Here is a 16,852-nt window from a genome sequence, read left to right on the forward strand (position 1 = left end):
TTGTTCATCAATGAATAATTTTATAATTAAATGTGGCCAGGAGTGTGGGGGGGGGGGGGGGAATATACCAACTATGTACTTACCCAGACAGCTGACTCTGCAGGCTGAACAAAAAGATTGGAAATTCCTGTACTCCGGAAGAGGGTAAGAGATCTCTGCTGGTGATTTGCACTCATCGGATCCCAGCGATCGCACTGTGGTGGACCGATGAGGCCACCCAAACACTCTGGAATCTCCATTTCCCTATTCCCATGATCTGTTTGGATCACTGCATCTATGGAGGACATCAGTGTGATCACTAATTTTCACCATTAGCCATGAGTCCCTTTCTACTGAAAACAGCCGGAACTCACCCACTATGAAGTGAGCGCAGCTTCTGCGTTTGCTTCATAAATGTACAAGATGTTGGCTACAGTCCCGTAGACACTAAGCTTCTGAATAATATGTGCAACTGTAGTCACAGGAATATCAGACTGCCTGGAGATGGTCTTATAGCCTTTATCTAAGTCTATCGGGATGTACCGATCTCTTGGTCACCTGGGGAGTAGATCACAATGCCACCTATGCCCCCTGCTAATAGCTCACCATTGTAGCGGGTTTCATCCCATAAATAGGCAACTGACTGTTTATTAGTTTGGAGACACATGTTTGGATGTACTAATTTCAGGACATACCTTAGTTTATCTTTTCTCTACTGTCAAATTATTTCCTTTTCCAGGGGTACCACAAACCAACAGAGCAATTCAACAAAGCAATGTCTGATTTTCATCAGTTAATTTTTAGTACATTTTTATTCATTATTACTAAAGTCAGTTTTAAGTTATTTCAAGGAGACAATAAAGAACAGACATCAGCTTCACTTATCCCAGGGCACGGCAATCTCCACAGCAGTCAAGCAATAGGAAAGCAGGGACCAGCGCTTAAAGATCTTCAGATTTATTGGAGGTAAAATCACAGGAGTAGATAAATACACATACTGACACACGGAGTAGCAGTGACGCGTTTCAGGTCACGTGACCCTTCATCAGACTGATGCAAAGTGGATGACAACCATGTATTTATATGGTGCTTCACAGGTGGAGCAACAAGGTAGGTAGAAAACATTTCTTTAACCCATAGGATGCCACATCCTGTGAAGACACCTTACACTAAGCATATGCAGGTACGAAAACACTGTAACAAAATACAGTAACCCCCCGACCTACAATGGCCCCGACATATGATAAAATCGACATACGATGGCCTCTCAGAGGCCATCGCATGTCGATGTCAGCATCGACATACGATGCTTTTATATGTCGGGGCCATCGCATTAACTGCTACCCGACAGCGCAAAATGCTTAAAGGACATCTGCAGTGCTGGGCAAAAAAACTTTTTTTTACCTCATTTAATAGGTCTTTGAAAGACCTTTCAAACGATGTCTCCCCCATCAAAATTGGCCCAGTCTTTCTCCCGTTATCAGCACACGAATTACGGAGAAGTGAAAATAAAACTACATCTCCCATCATGCCTTGTGCTTACTTCCTGTAAGCTGCTGCCCTCCCCCTGTTCTATCCCCCCGAGCAAATTATTATATTGTAATGCCCACATCTCCCTTCCCTATGCATACACCCTCCCCTTCTGCTCATCTCCCCCTCCCCATGCTGCTCCTGTCCAGTGATGAAGCAGCTGCCTCCGTGCTCACTGTAGTGTGGACACTGGAGAGTGGAGAGTGAAAGGAAAAATGGTAAAAAAAACATAATTGTTTGCCTATAAAACTGTCCTGATAGGGGGCCCTCCATCTTTTTCACAACTACAACTCCAAGCATGCCCAGTTATTTTATATGCTGTTCGGGCATGCTGGGAATTCCAGTGGTGCCTCCAGCTGTTGCAAGACTACAAATCCCAGCATGCCCTGTCAGCTTTCTGCTGTATGTGCATGCTTGGAGTTGCAGAGGTGACTCCAGCTGTTGTAAGACTATACATCCAAGCATGCCGTGTCAGCTTTCTGCTGTTTAAGTGTATAAAGGAGTTGTAGTTCACCAACACCTCTACTGTATCAGGAGACTCCTGGGAGTTGTAGTTCACCAACACCTCTATTGTACCTCTGTAGTCTCCTGGGAGTTGTAGTTCACCAACACCTCTATTGTACCTCTGTAGTCTCCTGGGAGTTGTAGTTCACCAACACCTCTACTGTATCAGGAGACTCCTGGGAGTTGTAGTTCACAAACACCTCTACTGTATCAGGAGACTCCTGGGAGTTGTAGTTCACAAACACCTCTACTGTATCAGGAGACTCCTGGGAGTTGTAGTTCACCAACACCTCTATTGTATCTCTGTAGTCTCCTGGGTGTTGTAGTTCACCAACACCTATATTGTATCTCTGTAGTCTCCTGGGTGTTGTAGTTCACCAACACCTCTATTGTACCTCTGTAGTCTCCTGGGAGTTGTAGTTCACCAACACCTATATTGTATCTCTGTAGTCTCCTGGGAGTTGTAGTTCACCAACTCCTCTATTGTATCTCTGTAGTCTCCTGGGAGTTGTAGTTCACCAACACCTATATTGTATCTCTGTAGTCTCCTGGGAGTTGTAGTTCACCAACACCTCTATTATATCTCTGTAGTCTCCTGGGAGTTGTAGTTCACTAACACCTCTATTGTATCTCTGTAGTCTCCTGGCTGGGAGTTGTAGTTCACCAACACCTATATTGTATCTCTGTAGTCTCCTGGGAGTTGTAGTTCACCAACACCTCTATTGTATCTCTGTATTCTCCTGGGAGTTGTAGTTCATACACCAGTGTTTCCCAACCAGGGTGCCTCCAGATGTTGCAAAACTACTACTCCCAGCATTCCCTGGTTGGGAAACACTGGCATACACACACATAACAGGGACTACAACTCCCAGCATGTGTCATTCAGTAGTCCCCCCCCCTCACACACAGAATCAGTATGATATTTATTCCCTGTAGTCTATACACCACCAGCCCGTGCAGTGTAATATGTCTCCTTCACACACACACGTCCTCCCCTCCCTGCTCTGTGGTTTGCTCTGTGTTTCCCCCATGAAAACTTGAAACCTCCCCGTGATAAGTGAGGTCCTATGTAGACAGAGCAGGGGAGGGGGGAGGAGCTGTGGACGTCCTCATTCTCCCCCTGCTTCAATCTTACAGATAGGGGCGTTTCTGAGGATGAGCCTATGGCTGCCTCAGAAAGCACCCGCTCATGCATATGCATAAGCAGGGAAGACCTGACAGAGGCTAGGGGGAGCACAAACACTGCTGGGAGGAAGAGATCTCCGTCCCCAAGATGGCAGCTGCAATGTAATGAATAGGGGACGGACGCAGGACTACTGGGCTATGCTGGCAACTCTAATATCTCAGAAACGGCTGCATATAGGTAAATAGGACTAATTGACTGAATTGTATATCTTTTGTTTGGGGAACATTTGGGCAGGGATTTTTGTCCACTACAGTTGTCCTTTAACCCCTTAACGACGCAGGACGTATATTTACGTCCTGCGCCGGCTCCCGCGATATGAAGCGGGATCGCGCCGCGATCCCGCATCATATCGCGTCGGTCCCGGCGCTAATCAACGGCCGGGACCCGCGGCTAATACCACACATCGCCGATCGCGGCGATGTGCGGTATTAACCCTTTAGAAGCGGCGGTCAAAGCTGACCGCCGCTTCTAAAGTGAAAGTGAAAGTGACCCGGCTGCTCAGTCGGGCTGTTCGGGACCGCCGCGGTGAAATCGCGGCGTCCCGAACAGCTGATCGGACACCGGGAGGGCTCTTACCTGCCTCCCCGATGTCCGATCGACGAATGACTGCTCCGTGCCTGAGATCCAGGCAGGAGCAGTCAAGCGCCGATAATGCTGATCACAGGCGTGTTAATGCACGCCAGTGATCAGCATTAGAGATCAGTGTGTGCAGTGTTATAGGTCCCTATGGGACCTATAACACTGCAAAAAAAATGTAAAAAAAAAGTGTTAATAAAGGTCATTTAACCCCTTCCCTAATAAAAGTTTGAATCACCCCCCTTTTCCCATAAAAAAAATAAAACAGTGTAAAAAAAATAAAAAATAAACATATGTGGTATCGCCGCGTGCGTAAATGTCCGAACTATAAAAATATATCATTAATTAAGCCGTACGGTCAATGGCGTACGCGCAAAAAAATTCCAAAGTCCAAAAAAGCGTATTTTGGTCACTTTTTATATCATTAAAAAATGAATAAAAAGTGATCAAAAAGTCCGATCAAAACAAAAATCATACCGATAAAAACTTCAGATCACGGCGCAAAAAATGAGTCCTCATACCACCCCATACATGGAAAAATAAAAAAGTTATAGGGGTCAGAAGATGACATTTTTAAACGTATAAATTTTCCTGCATGTAGTTATGATTTTTTCCAGAAGTGCGACAAAATCAAACCTATATAAGTAGGGTATCATTTTAACCGTATGGACCTACAGAATAATGATAAGGTGTAATTTTTACCGAAATATGCACTGCGTAGAAACGAAAGCCCCCAAAAGTTACAAAATGGCGTTTTTTTTCGATTTTGTCGCACAATGATTTTTTTTTCCGTTTCGCCATGCATTTTTGAGTAAAATGACTAATGTCACTGCAAAGTAGAATTGGCGACGCAAAAAATAAGCCATAATATGGATTTTTAGGTGGAAAATTGAAAGGGTTATGATTTTTAAAAGGTAAGGAGGAAAAAACGAAAGTGCAAAAACGGAAAAACCCTGAGTCCTTAAGGGGTTAAGCTGCTGTCGGATAGCAGTTTAAGCATCCCTGGCAGGTTCGCTTACATTTTCCCGCTGCTCCGGGTCCACTTCGCGATCCTCCGGTGTCTTGCGCATCTTCTCCAGGGTCCGGGCCTTGCTTTCCGGCGTCGTTATTACGTCACTACGCACGCCGCGCCGGCGCAGCAGCGTAATAACGTCACCAGAAAGCGAGGCCCGGACCCTGCAGAAGATGCGCAAGACACCGGAGGATCGCGAAGAAGACACCGGAGCAGAGGTACAACATCGGGAGCCCCTGGAACAGCAGCGGGAGCGGTGAGGACCTGGTCCGGAGCGGCGGGGACAGGTAAGTACAGCTTCCTATACTTAATATTGCACGGATCCCTCAACATACGATGGATTCGACAAACGATGGGTCGTTTGGAACGAATTATCATCGTATGTTGAGGGACCACTGTTATACATATAGGAATGCAAAACATCAACATACATCCTAATAATATTTAAAGTTGAAAAAACTAAAGAAGGGGGGGAAACCACAAAAAATTAAAAGGAAAAGACAGGGCCAGAACTATCATCATAGAGGGTTACTAGTAATGTTATATGACATTGGATCGAAAATTAAGGCCATGGGGTTGGTAACATTGCAAATTATGAATCCAAAAAACTTCTCGATTATGGAGAATTGTTACCCAGTCGCCTTCTCGTTTTGGTCTATACACTTTTTCTATGGCATGAAATGAAAAAGAAGAAAGGTCACTACTATGTGTGTCACGAAAATGTTTAGAGGCACTAGAAACATTCAAGTGATGTGGATTACAAATGCCACTAATCCTGAGTTTCAGAGGACGTTTGGTGCTTCCTGTATATGATACTTGACAGGTTGTGCACATAATTCTGTATACCACATGTGACATTTGGCAGTTGACGAAGGATTTTATAGGCAGTTTGTGTTGATCAGATAGCCCCGGTGTAAATGCACACTTATGGGCAAATTTGCAGACAACACATCTTAAATTGCCGCAAGGAAAAAATCCCTTAAGAGCTAGCCAAGTGTCAGATTGCGGTCAGATATTGGGCAACACACTAGGAGATAACAGATTACCAAGTGTGGGGGAGCAACAGGGTATGTAGAAAACATTTTGTTAACCCATAGGATGCCGCATCCTGTGAAGATACCTTACACTAAGCATATGCAGGTACGAAAACACTATAACAAAATGAAACATATAGGAATGTAAAACATAAACATACATCCTAATAATATCTAAAGTTGAAAAAAACTAAAGAACTCTCTTTAGTTTTTTTAGTCCCAATTTTTGTGGTTTTCTCTTTCCACTCGAAAGAGAAAACCACAAAAAATTGGGAGCAAAAGACAGGGCCAGAACTATCATCATAGAGGGCTACTAGTAATGTAAAATGATATCTGCTCAAAAATTAAGGCCATGGGGTTGGTAACATTGCAAATTATGAATCCAAAAAGCTTCTCGATTACGGCAAATTTTTACCCAGTTGCCTCCTCATTAGTTTTTTTTATTTTTTCTTCCCCCCCCATTCTTTAGTTTTTTTTCAACTTTAGATATTATTAGCATGTATGTTTATGTTTTACATTCCTATATGTACAACCAAAAAAGACAAACACAAGTGGCACCGATACCTTATCAACGCAGCGCCTCGAGATGGACAATGGTGACACTCGGGCAGTACCCAGAAACTTCAGAGGCGGTGGTGCTAGAACAAATATGCAGCAATGAACGTAATACCCAAGAAAGACATAAAACAGGTGTCCTGCACTCACCGCTTCAGTTCTGTTCAAACGGCTCCCATCTCGGGCTGCTCCTCCGGAACCAGGGCTGGCGGACGCGTGGGGAGCTCAGAGGCGACTGCCGGCGGTTTCGCGCACAGGTATGCGCTTCTTCCGGCCTCGAGGCCTCTTCTATGTACTATGCTGACTGAACAAATATATTTTTTAATTTAAGATTGCTTGAAAATGAATCCTCTTTGTTTTGCTGTAGGTAACCCTGGTTTTTACCCTTTCCACTCCAGGTCTCCACCCATGGATAGTTTCCAGGATCTTGGTATACAAGATTTAATGTGCTTAAAGCACAGTTCACACACTCATGATCCTGGTAACTTGTCCAGGGGTGAAAAACTGGTTACTCAGCAATTGAAAAACAATCATGAGTTGGTAGTGGGGGCTGCAGATAAAGTGGAGGGGGGGGGGGCAGTCGTGTGCATGAATAGGCGCTATATTGTTGTTTGAATAAGACCCTCTTAGATGATGCCAAAACGTACAGTCGCCTGATTGGTGAGCCCACGGTGATGTTCACACGGGATATCACTGGGCTTCTGAACACTGGATTACACATGGGGGTCATTTCTCAAAAACAATTTGACTACATTCTGGTACCACATCCTGTCATCCCCGTATTCCACTCACTCCCCAAGGTTCATAAGAGCCGATTCCCACCACCTATGAGACCCATCGTGGCGGGCATCGGCAATTTAAATGAACACTTGTGCGAGTAGGTGGACTCTATTCTTCAACCCCTTGTCCCAGCTACATTAAGGATACCCATTGGCAGCTATCCATTGGAAGCCATTTTGAGTGGAAGTCTTCCTACTCTTGGCTCACTCTGGATATTGAATCATTATATTCATCGTTGTCACATACTCTTTCTATAAAAGCTATATCTGACATCATGGATTTATTTTCAATCTACAGTCCTAATTTAAAAACGTTTACATTGGAGGCATTACATTACATCCTATCACACAATTTCTTTGTGTTTGATCAGTTCTACATACGAAAAATGGGGGCATCAATTGGGGCGAAGTCTTCCCCCTCAGAAGCTAATCTTTACGTTTTTTTGGTGGGAACTACAGTACATTTTTTGCCCTCATAATTCCTCTTTTCAAGACATCATTTGGTCGTCCATTTGGAGCGTGCACATCATTTTATGGAATATGTTAATAACAACTTCAATAATTTGTTGTTCACATTCCCATGGCACAAGGAGGAGGTCCCTTTCTTGGACATCCTGCTGTCTGGCAGTGAAAATAAAATACACACATGTACGTATAGGAAACCCAGTGCTGGTAACACTTTATTGAGAGCGGAATCTTGCCATCCTCACCACACAATTAAAGGGGTACTCTGGTGAAAACCTTTTTTCTTTTAAATCAACTGGTGGCAGAAAGTTAAACATATTTGTAAATTACTTCTATTAAAAAATCTTAATCCTTCCTGTACTTATTAGCTGCTGAATGCTACAGAGGAAATTCTTTTATCCAGTCTGCCTAAGGAAGACTGTAATAGCAGAAAGACTCGGAGTAGCAAAGAGGTAAGGGAGAGACTTCCAACCATCATATTAGCTAATGGAGACCCTACGATCGCACTGCAGAGGTCCTGACAGGGGCGGATCCAGAGTCTACTCTCGGGAGGGGCACTATTAGAGTATTTTGTGTTGGCAGACAGAAAATAAGGTGTTGCTTATGGAACTTACAATATTATTAAATGTATCATACAGTCCTAACCTTGTTTAAGACTCTTAAACACGTCAGAATAATAATCAAATATACCAACTGCCACAGAACGGGAAAGTGCTAAAGAAGTTTTTACCATTTAAAACTACAGCTCCCTGTATGACCTAAGCAGTGGTAAGGGGATGCTGGGAGTTGTTGATTCACCCATCATTACTGCAGAACTTACAAGTGACTCCAGCTCTGATGGGAAATAGTGAGGATACAGAATTATGTCAGTGACAACAGGTAACGTCTTCTCTATAGTCTTTCCTTATCTAATTCAGATGTACATACTGCCAGGATTTGTTCCAGCTATATCTTCTCTCTGCAGAACTTGATGCCCAGATGCTTCCTCACTTTGTCAGCGGATTCTGATCCTCTATATGAAAACAATAATTATTATAATACTGCCAAACACTGTATTCTTCGAATATAATACTGGCACACACCCTCTGAATATAATTCTGACACACTGTACCCCCTGAATAATACTACCACACACTGTGCCCTCTAAATTTAATACTACCAAACACTGCAATCTCTGAATATGATACTACCACACACTGCACTCTCTGAATATAACTTGCTGTGCAGTGCACCCTCTGAATAAAATACCCAAATGTATTGTGGCTCATAAAAAAACGTACCACCCCAGAAATTCCTCACAATATACAATATACTTCTGAAATGCAGAACACTCTTCACATATAGTAATAATGCCCCATCTTGTGCCCCTGCATATAATAATTATGACCCGTCCTGTTCCCCCCACTTAATAATAATGCCCTCTGTCCTGTGCTGTGCCCTTCACAAATAATGCCCCCCGTTATTGGCCCCTCACATATAATGCCCCCGTTCTTTGCCCCTCACATATAATGCCCGCATCATGCGCCCCTCATATATAATGCCCCCATCATGCGCCCCTCATATATAATGCCCCATCTTGCATCCCTTACATATAATGCCCCATGTGCTGTGCCCCTCACATATAATGCTCCTGTCATGTGCCCCTCACATATAATGCCCCCTGTGTGGTGCCCCACACATATAATGCCCCTTGTGCTGTGCCCTTCACATATAATGCCCCCGTTCTTTGCCCCTAACATATAATGCCCCCATAATGTGCCCCTCACATATAATGCCCCCTGTGCTGTGCCCCTCACATATAATGCCCGCTGTCCTGTCCCCTCAGGGGGCATTATATGTTTGGGGCACAGCACAGGGGGCATTATATGTTTGGGGCACATAACAGGAGCATTATTTGTTAGGGGCACAGCAAAGGGGGCATTATATGTGAGGGGCGCATGATGGGGGCATTATATGTGAGGGGCGCATGATGGGGGCATTATATATAAGGGGCCAGGGCCGGACTGGGACCAAAAATAGACCCAGGCATTTTACAATAAGCAGCCCATTTTATCAGTGGGTGTTGCTATGTGGTGGTGGAGCCACAATTGGGAGGGGACATCGGTTAATCATAGTTGGGTAAAATAGGGTACATTTCCCCCCCCCCCCCCCCCCGTTATGTTCCCTAAGTGTATGGGTAAGTAGTTGTCTGTGCACACGATATGTAAAAAAAAGGACACATTTTTTAGAGCCGTGTGAAAAAGTGACATGTCACGGATTGTAAAATTATGTCCTTTTAAAAAAAATATTGTGTGCAAAACAACCACTTTTTCATAGACTTACATAGAGCATATTAATGTTACAAATACTGACGCAACCTTTCTGTGATTTTGTGGACACATTTTTTTTATGAAATATGCCTGAAATACACTTTATGAACCTAGCCTGTTAAGATAAGACAATTTCCCATGAAGAAACACATGTCTCTAAACAAATCATACAGTTACCAAATAACACCGGTATATAAGGAGGAAAAATATCACCATATGTATTACCACCATACTGTTACTGACCAAATCCAATATACTGAGATCAATATTACCAATAATACCAGTATACAAGGAGGAATATTATCACTATACATATTACCATCATACTGTTACTGACCAAATCCAATATACTGAGATCAATATCACCAATAATACCAGTATACAAGGAGGAATATTATCACCATACATATTACCATCATACTGTTACTGACCAAATCCTGTATACTGAGACCAATATTACCAATAATACCAGTATACAAGCAGATATATCATACACCGTCACATCATGACCACTACCATTACCACCACATATGTTCAGTGTATAAAAACCACAGAACATTGACCAATATCCACATACATAGCCCACATAGTAGTGACCCATGCTCAATACAGGCTCTGCAAACCGTACAAGTGATTACAGTGCAGTTACATCTACTGACTCACAGGAGGTGTCTTCTCTGAGTCGCTCTCTTCTCTTTTCTTCTCTGTCTTGCTCAGACCGTCATGAAGTCTTCTTCCAACCTTTCAATGAGTCGTCACCGCAGAATCTGCCAGACAACAAACATATTAGGCTTGCACTTTTTTAAGATCATTCCCCACCTGTTCCCTACCCTCAATGCCCTAGGTAATGACCCCAGTAGACAGGGTAGAGAATCTACCCAACAAGGTAGAAGCCCCTAGTAGGGTGGTAATGCTCCCAGTAGGTAGGTTGTAGGTAATGTCCCCAGTAAGTAGTGCCCCCAGGTAGGTTATGCCCCCATAGGTACCAGGTAATGCCTCCAGGTAGGTTGTAGCTTATGCCCCCAAAAGGTAGGTAGTAGGTAATTTCCCCAGTAGGTAGTGTCCCCCAGGTAGGTTATACCCCCTGGAGGTAGTAGGTAAGGCTCAAATAGGTAAGGTACCCAGTAGGTAGTGCCCCAGGTAGGTAAGGTCCAGTAGATAGTGCCCCCAGGTAGTTAATTCCTCTAGTAGGTAGTGCCATAAAAGCCTCACCATCCTCACCACCCCCGGGGGACGTTTGTGCTCCTTACTAGCTCTAATCGCTGCGGCCATGGCCCAGCCCCGACGGCTTGAATGACGGCTTGCGTCACAGCTCTGCTCCCTAAGTGGACGGAGCAGAGCAGTGACGTGAGCTGTCATTCAAGCTGTGGGGCGGGGGCATGGCCGCAGCGAATGGAGCTGGTATGTGAAAGTCCCCGCCCCGGGGACTACTTGTTGGGTGGCTGGGGGGGGGACTTTATAACTTAATATTTTCACCATCCTTGGGGGCACAAACGTCTCCCGGGGATGGTGGGGATAATGATTTTAGCATATATAACGCATGGCCAAGCATTATATATGCTAAAATTTGCTGATTGGTTCCCTTTAAAAGAAAAAAAAAAGGCTGTCCCCCTCTCAGGCACAGTCCCTCGGGTGCCCGGCTGCCCAACCTGTCAATCTGCCCCTGAATATAAGATAGATAGATATAGAGGCACATAGATAGATAGATACATATGATATAGATCAATAGATAGATAGATAGATATTAGATAGATATGAGATAGATAGATATGACATAGATAGATATGACATAGATATTAGATATTAGGTAGATAGATATGAGATAGATAGATAGATAGATAGATATGAGATAGATATGAGATAGATAGATATGAGATAGATATTAGATAGATAGATAAGAGATAGATAAGAGATAGATATTAGATAGATATGAGATAGATAGATATGACATAGATATTAGATATTAGGTAGATAGATATGAGATAGATAGATAGATATGAGATAGATATTAGATAGATAGATATGAGATAGATATTAGATAGATAGATAAGAGATAGATATTAGATAGATAGATATGAGATAGATAGATAGATATGAGATAGATATTAGATAGATAGATATGAGATAGATAGATATGAGATAGAGAGATAGATATGAGATAGATAGATATAGGGGTGTGGAAATTTTATCAAAAAACTACTTGTCCACGGGACTAAAATGGAGCAAAATCTACTTGTCCCTCATGACGATCCACTTGTTCCGGCCAATTTTCGCTTTTACGCTCTCATTTTTTCCTCCTCGCCCTATAAAAGCCATAACTACCTACTATAATGATACCTTTTAATTTTTCAATAACATTCTCTGAACCAAAAAATATATATATATTTGGGGAAGTGAAATTGAAATAGTAAAAGATAATTTAGCAGATTTGGTGGTTTTTCTTTTCTGCGCCATTTACCTTCTGGTTGAGATAACATGTTAGTTTTATACTTTAGGCGCCTGATTACAGCGATACCAGATTTGTATAATTTACGTCATGTTTTACTAATTCTGAACTTTTTCACATTTTTTTAATTGCCATTTTTTAACCCCTGTAGATTTATTTTTTTTCCGCATACCAGGCTGTATGAGGGCTCATGTTTTGCACCATAATCTGTTTTTTGTATCGGTACCATTTTGGTATTGATCTGACTTTTTAATCGCTTTTTAACTTTTTTTTCTGGGATATTATAAAAATTGCAAATCTGTGGTTTGGTATTTTTTTACATTTACCGTACAGGATACATAATGTTATATTTTAATAGGTTGTACAATTACGCACGAAGCGATACCAAATATGTTTATTTTTATTATGTTTGCATGTTTTTATATAGGAAAAGGGGGTGATTTGAACTTTTAACATGGAAGGGGTTAATGCAGCGGTCTTCAAACTGTGGCCCTCCAGATGTTGCAAAACTACAACTCCCAGCATGCCCGGACAGCCAACGGCTGTCCTGGCATGCTGGGAATTGGCGTTTTGTAACATCTGGAGGGGCACAGTTTGAAGACCACTAGGTTAATGTGTCTTTCAAACTTTTATTAAAACTTTTTTATTTTTTTTTTACACTTTATTAGACTTATGAGGAATCATTAGATTTCTCAGACAGATGAATAGAGTTCTATTAAACTCTTTTGATCTGTGTGCTCTGTGATCCATTGATAGAGCCTAGTCCAGCCAGGATCTATCAATGACAGAGCCGGGACAGGAGGAAGCAGAGGTAAGTCCTCCGGCTAGGGGCGTGGCCTGGCAGCCGGAGTGGATGGTCGGCTAGCAGAGTAGCTCCGCTCCACACACTCAATCTAGCGGCTAAAACTAGCGATCACCGCAGCGAACCAGGCTCCGTGAGTGTCGGAACCACTGCCTGACATGCCGGGAAGGAGAAAAAGAGCCACCGGGCGCATTTCGCTGGCTAAATTCAGCTTTACCCGGGTGGCCCGTACTGCACAAGATGGCGCCGGCGGCTCTTCCCTCATGCCCTCTCCTGCGTCTCCAAAGGCAGGTGCTCTGGAAGAGCGGCATCCGGACAGCACACCGCCGCGCAGATCCCTGTCTGACCCAGAGCTACATCATCTCACTCCGGTGGAGGAGGGAAACAGTGGCAGACAAAAGCTCTCGCCCCGTTCTACTGCTGAGGAGGCTACCTCGCCAACGGGCCGCTCTGAACGATCGCGCCATGACTCTCCTGTGCTGTTGCCACTTAGCCGACCAGAGAGGTTGATTACAGCCTCTCCGACATCACCGCAGTCTCTTCAGCTTCAAAATCTGCAGAAAGGTACGGAGGCACCTTTAATACTGAGTTCTACAGCAGGGGATGCAGCTCTGGACTCTATAACGGTTACCGGGGAGGCTTTGACAGACGTCTCCATGAAGGCTATGCTTGTGGTATTAAGACGCTCAGTAATGTTAGATATGAATGCTGTGGTTGCTCCTGTCAGAGCTTCTGTGGAGGACCTGGGGGGGAAAGTTGACCACCTGGAGACTAAGTTTGAGGAGTTCTCTTCCTCACACAACATCCTCATAGACTCTCACACAGATCTGGATGAGGAAGTGGCGGCGCTTAAAGCAAAAGTGGCGGACCTTGAAGACCGCAGTCGCCGCAACAATATAAAATTGCGCGGAGTGCCTGAATCTATTCCACCAGCGGACATACCAGAATATGTCCGCTCGCTTATTAAGGCGGCATTGCCATCATGCACTGACCAAGAAGCTGCAGTGGACAGAGCACATAGGATACCTCGGCCAAGACACCTTCCAGACACCACCCCCAGAGACGTATTGGCTAGAGTGCATTTTTTTACAACCAAAGAAAAAGTAATGGAACTTTCACGCAGACGGAATGGTTTACCAGCTCCGTATCACCAGATAGCGGTCTACGCGGATTTATCAGCGGCAACCCTTCAAGCGCGCAAACTGCTTCAACCAGTGACCCAAGCTCTACGTACAGCTAACATCGCATACCGTTTGGGCTTTCCGGTTCGCCTGCTGATAAAGAGAGGGAACTCCATACATACTATCCGCTCCCTAGATGAGGGACGTGCGCTTCTCCACACCTGGAATCTAGACCTGGCACAACCCGCGCGGCCATCCACAGCAGCAGCTCAAGCGCGGCTGACCCAGGACTGGTCTACAGCTTGAGCGGTAGATGGCGGTAACTATGTTCCTTTCATATGGGTGGGATGTGGGGCCCTGTTGGTGACCTGTCCCCGTCCGGTTTCAGAGTGGACTGTTGCCCTCCTACAGATGCTGGTACCTTCCTAAGGTGCCATGCATTATTGTTTGTTTGTTTTATGTTGTTTTTTACGTGTGATTTTTGTTTAAAGCTTGAGTATATGCCATCCTACACTATTGATTCAGACCTATGTGCCTTGCCTACTCTATGTGAGAGGGCGCGTGCTGGCTGGGAGGCGCGCTCGCTCCTATTTTTATTGCTGACAAGCCTATATATCGTATTTGATCTGCTTATACAATGGTGATAAAGATAGCCAGTTTAAACGTTAATGGTCTCAATGCTCCTCACAAGCGTTCCCATTTCTGGAGGGAGGTCAGATCCCTGGGTTGTGATGTTGTCTGTGCACAGGAACACTCAGGGTGTTGGTAGGAATTAGAAATACGGTAGCCTTTCAGCTGCAGGAGATGGTGTCTGATCCAAGGGGGAGGTTTGTCATATTGCGATGCACGATCAATAACATACGTCTAACTTTAGTAGTGCTGTATGCACCTAATAAGGGCCAAATTAGGTTTTTAAACAAACTCCTGACACTAGTTAACAAACAGACTTGGGGTTCCTTAGTGCTCTGTGGGGACTACAACACAGTCATGAAACCTTCTGTGGATTCGACCTCACAATCTAGATTACCCTCACTTTCTCTCTCATCTTGGGCGTGGAAGCATGAGTTATATGATATCTGGCGTATTCACAATGCTCTAGCGAGAGAATATACCTTCTTATCAGCGGCGCATAATTCTTATGCACGGTTGGATATGTTCCTGGTGGACAGCTCACTTCTACCAGCTTCGGCCAGCTCCTCGATAGAAATGATAACATGGACGGATCATGCAGCTATCACCCTGACTCTTGCTGATGAAGTATCATCCCCTCAAGCTCACATGTGGCGTATGAGTCAGATTTTGCTGTCCCACCAGGAATATTCCAAACGATTGCAGAGTGACAAACAGGAATATTTTCTATCAAATCAACAGTCAGTCTCTTGCCCATTTATTTTATGGAATTGCCATAAAGCAGTAGTGAGGGGACTGTGCATAAAATTCGGGGCGACACTTAAAAAGCAAAGGGATACTCAGATTAACCAACTGCTAACCCAAATAAGAGATCTGGAGGCAATTAACAAACTTACCCCCTCCATCACATTAGCGACTCAACTTGGGACCCTGAGACGTGACCTGCGATGCTTTATGTTGACAGCTTATGAAAAAGCTTATAGGAAAACCAGAGCGACCTATTACGCTCAGGACAATAGAGCTGGGAAGCTTCTAGCTCACCGTCTCAGGGCTCAACACGAACGATCTCGCATACCTAAACTGATACACCCAGAAAAACAGACCCCCCTATATACTCCCAAGGATATAGCAGAGGGATTTCAGGCGTTCTATACGCGCCTTTACAATTTGCAGGACTCCATGCCCACATCCCCTGACGCCTCCTTGGCCATCCAGACTTACCTAGCTAAACTAAACCTTCCTACTCTTTCAGCTACTCAATTAGAGAGTTTAAATAAGGAAATTCAGTCTGAGGACATTGAACATATAATACGCTCCCTCCCGTCGGGTAAAGCCCCAGGGCCGGACGGATTTACCAGTTCCTACTATAAAACCTTTTGCACCTCCCTCTCCACCCCCCTAAGAGATTTCTGCCGACAAGCTATGTTGACGGGTCAGCTACCTAAGGAAAACCTACAGGCCTTAATAACTACCATCCCCAAGCCGGGTAAAGCGACAGAGTTCCCCCAAAATTATAGGCCAATTTCGCTTTTAAATCAAGACATAAAAATATATGCGAAGCTTTTAGCAAACAGATTATCAGCAATTCTCACCTTCCTTATATCTCCCGACCAATCTGGTTTTGTTGCCGGTAGGCAGACGTCGGACAACACTAGAAAACTGCTCCATCTCCTCCATTACATTGAGTCTTCCCACACCCCTGCCGTGGTGCTTGCACTAGATGCCGAAAAGGCTTTTGACAGGTTGCGTTGGTCCTTTGCTTTTGCAGTACTGAGGAGTATGGGTTTTTCGGGAGGCATTTTTTCTGCGATCTCATCATTATACTCCCACCCGTCAGCTCGAGTGCTAGCAAATGGTGCCTTGTCCTCAGAATTTTCTATCAGCAACGGATCACGGCAGGGGTGTCCACTCTCCCCTTTACTTT

The 16,852-nt window shown here is 44.2% G+C and overlaps 1 long non-coding RNA gene across 2 annotated transcripts in view; it reads right to left on the reverse strand.

Moving 5' to 3' along the window:
- LOC130356098 (uncharacterized) overlaps window positions 1–16,852 on the reverse strand; it is a 112,128-nt gene that overhangs the window by 70,002 nt on the left and 25,274 nt on the right. Inside the window, exons 3-6 of one of the 2 annotated variants that reach the window (XR_008888778.1) lie at window positions 10,593–10,696; window positions 8,548–8,632; window positions 6,386–6,680; window positions 782–928 (exon numbers count right to left, since the gene is read on the reverse strand). This is a non-coding gene — a long non-coding RNA (uncharacterized LOC130356098). Of the gene's footprint in view, window positions 1–781; window positions 929–6,385; window positions 6,681–8,547; window positions 8,633–10,592; window positions 10,697–16,852 lie in introns of those variants that run through there. The other variant, XR_008888779.1, reaches the window with a different exon arrangement.

The sequence above is a fragment of the Hyla sarda genome, chromosome 2, assembly GCF_029499605.1.
Source record: "Hyla sarda isolate aHylSar1 chromosome 2, aHylSar1.hap1, whole genome shotgun sequence".
Lineage (NCBI taxonomy): Eukaryota > Metazoa > Chordata > Amphibia > Anura > Hylidae > Hyla > Hyla sarda.